Source organism: Lytechinus variegatus, chromosome 3 (assembly GCF_018143015.1).
Source record: "Lytechinus variegatus isolate NC3 chromosome 3, Lvar_3.0, whole genome shotgun sequence".
Lineage (NCBI taxonomy): Eukaryota > Metazoa > Echinodermata > Echinoidea > Temnopleuroida > Toxopneustidae > Lytechinus > Lytechinus variegatus.
In genome coordinates, this window is record NC_054742.1 from 69,397,695 (window position 1) to 69,401,636 (window position 3,942).

Genomic DNA, 3,942 nt, shown 5'->3' on the forward strand with positions numbered 1-3,942 from the left:
TCGATCCTCCACCCTTTCAGATGTTAAATTAACATTTCTTGTTTTAAGAGTGTACTACTACTACTACCACCACCACCACCACCACCACCACTACAACTACTACCTACTGCTACTACTATATTGAATTATGATGAGAGTACTAATTATGCTATAGGCCTACAGTAAACCATAATTATGATAGCTGCAATAATAATAATAATAATCATCCTCTCCTCCTCCTTATCATCATCATCTTCTATATCTTTGCACTCTAACAAAAGTTTACTCAATATTGAGTAAAAATTGAGTAAAATGGGAACATGCATGTTTGTTCCCTCCCCCCCAAAAAAAATATATATATATTTTGCAAATTTTACGCAATGTTGCGCCCTTAAATCATGCATTTTGCCTGATATGGGGGAAAAATGACCCAGCAAACATGCATGTTCTCTTTCTACGCAATATTGGGTGAATTCTTGCTCCGTATTTTTCAGAGTGTATTATCACCATAATCATAATATATTGTGTGGAATCAAAATCACTATGTCTTCAAGTTCAAGTATATTTTATTCAAAACCCAAAACAACACATTATAATCAAATTAAATATGCTTACAATGTACATAAACACGTATCAATTACATTATAGCATAAACGAATTGGTTTTAGAATCAAGTTAGTGTAATAATAGTAGTGCGAAATCACCATAGGCCTATAATGTTGAAGTCTTGTATAAAAGTAGAATAATAGTCTGGTACTATTGTGAAATGAAACAAAATATAGAATTTTCAGAATATAGCCCAAGACAGTTTTCTGTACATTAACAATTATAGTCAATTAAGTGCCTTTGCCTTTAGATCATTAAGTACTAATTCGTGTTCATCTTCGTTTCAGGGGCGTCGAGTGACATATGAAAATAAATGAAAATACGACTAGCTCCTCTTTTTTTCAAACAATAGTACACAATAAAGATGACGATATAAACTGCGGAAAATATACGAAATTGAAATCTCACACCTCTGTATTTTTTTTTAAAACACACAAGATGACATACAAAATAATCTTTGCACCTGGCATGATTATTCTCTCGAATGTGAATCCCCCCCCCCCCCGGGACTTTTCTCGGGAGACATGGATTTGAATGAAATCACATACGGCAAAAAACACGACAAACAAAACCCTAAAATGGCTTTCAAAACTCACCCCTTGACTCTGCTGGCATGGACTCGTGCAAGTCAATCGTAGCCCACCATGTTTAAGAGCGTCCGTTCCAGGCATACACCATGAAAAGTAGAAGGTTATCAGTACCGATGATAGAGGTAGATGAAATAGAAAAAGTCGTGCCATCTTTGCAAGTATTTAATGTTCGTCTTAATTCCCAATTACTGGGGCTACATGATGAACAACAAAGCAAACTTGGTGTAGGATTATACTATAAAAGTTACACTTTCCTCAGCGAGCAGCGCCAGCTTATACTGTGAGCATACTCTCATGTAGTCGAGAGAAACCAAAGGAAGAGGAAACATATATATATATATATATGTTTCCACGAATACGATCCCGGAAAAGTATGCGCGCTGTAAACCCATCGGGAAAACGAATGTGTTGCTGTTTGTGGTTACCCTTTAATTGAAAAGCGAAAAAATGACCACATTTATGAAGCATGTGGATTAATGACAATAAAAATATCCCCCAACACAAATAAATACATTAGATAAACCATTGTATTCTTATAGTTACTTTTTCCCATTAGCTAACAAGCTGTACCCTTTTCGAGATCAATATAAAAAAATGGTTTTATGCAGCGAACAATCTTTTCCCTTACTGTTTGCCATAATATGGTGTAAAAAAAATCAGGATTGCTTTGAAGATTAACACTCAAAGTAAATTTGTGAGGCTAATATAATGATAATGGAAAGTAATGATACTTATACAAAAAATAAAAAAAACATGACCAAGTAACTGATGATTTTGGTTATCATGGAGTTTATTCACAGAAACAAAATTATTTTTACATCAAAAATAAAAATACCGAGCTCTGTTCATATATTGGCTAGAAGGGGGGTAGATTATTATGCAATATACATATCGGCTCGCGCACTGATTTTGATGATGGAATTACATCTTCTTACCGCTGCGCTCGCTCTATTTTACACACACACACACACACAAATACTCAAATCCCAAATCCTTCTAAGCTATAAAAGGGGCACAGAAAACGTCCGCGAGGGGCACTGATTCGAGAAAGGGCATGCACTTACAAGAAGGCAATGGGGCACTTGATAAAAGGCGGGTCATTCTCAGGTGAAAGGGGCACAGAACACGTTTGACACGGGGCATTTTTCGGTAAAAAACAATGGCACTTATTGGTAACACCTAAAACCGGTCCTCCTCGATCATCGGGTGAAAAAGGCACAGAATACGTTTGAGAGGGGGGCATTTTGCGGTAAAAATAGCACATTTTACGAGAAAATGCACTTGGTAACACTTGAAACGGATCCTCCTCAGGAGAAAGTGGCATCACAGTACCCGTTCGTGAGGGGGCATTTTATTGCGCAAAAATGGCACGAAAGAGACGTCAAAATAGGAATAGGAATTAAAAGAAGGTATAGAGAAAAAAGGGGGAGGACAGAAATAGAAAAACAGGAAGAAATTTATAAAAAGGAAAAAAAAGCATGAAATATGGAGAGAAAAATAAAATGGAAAATGAAAAGAAAAGGCAGGAAAGAAAGAAATAAGAGAGAATTAAGAGAAAGTTAGAAGAGAGGAAGGAAAAGGGGGTAACTTTGAAGAATGGAGACAAAATTGCCACATGTGGAAGATGACGAAATTTCCAATTTGAACTTGAAGAGTACCAATTGCCCCCGAGTTAAATGGGAGCAAATTGTCATTCTTAATTTTGGGGACGTCAAAAATTAGAGGGTGTCATTGATTTCATCTTTAAAAAAAAGGTGGTCGCCAATTTGATCCTAAATTTGAGGGGCCGGGCGAGTGGGGGTGTCGGCTTGTGGGCATGAATAAATCCCTTACCCATTTTTGAAACTCGTCAGGGGAAGGAATTATATCCATGAGCTATTTTGCGTGTTAGAAGTGATATGACTGGTCTTGTAGAAATAAGTACCTTGCCTTTGAATTCAATACTTATGAAATATTTTTCACCTGTATATATAACTTTCTACCCCCACACTGAAAATCATTGTCACCTATGAAAAAAAATGATTTCAAATGGCTCAACTTGCCCCATCCACAGATTTCGTATGCATCCATCATGTAAAAGACTATGACAGCTAGAAATGAGAATCCATACGTACCTGGACTAGCAATATTGTTCTTATTTCTTTTTTATATTTAAAAACGTGTGTGGCCATTTTTTGGGCTGAAATGTGTAGTTTTTCCTCGAAAAAGTACTTTTTGTTTCAAATTTTAAAACATTGTGTTGGGGTCTTGGGGATAAGTGTTCACTTATGCAATGGTTCATCAATACATGACACCACCACAATGTCTGACTCGTTCATGAACGGGGGTGGTGGCTCAACTTAATCTATTCTAAACTTGTTCCCCTACATTATTTTGGTCGATTTAAAGCTGAAGGCTAATTCTTTGAATGGTTAGTTGTAGAGCTATGAACTCCCAAATGTTGTGTTTCTCCTGCAACTTTAAGGATAATCTTTATTTCCTAACTCTGTTACCTGATCTGCTGCCCCTGTGGCGTCAGTGTGTCAATATAGTTTCCCATCCATGCGTACGTGTGCTTGGGGAATATTGGATAACAAAAATAACAGCCACGTATTCAGTACGACTGGTAAATACTGTTGCATACACGTAGTTCCTTTTGTTTAAATGATTAAGTTTATAAATTTAATTAATCCAATTATATGTTGGCCTAGGCCTAAATGAAATAAATAAAACAGTTTTCCCTTTTCATTTCCGTTTGAACGCATCCATACGAATATTACGCAATCGA

The 3,942-nt window shown here is 36.4% G+C and overlaps 1 pseudogene; it reads right to left on the minus strand.

Moving 5' to 3' along the window:
- Positions 1-1,504, minus strand: part of LOC121411795 — a 27,077-nt pseudogene extending 25,573 nt beyond the window's left edge.
- Positions 1,505-3,942: the final 2,438 nt, after the last annotated feature.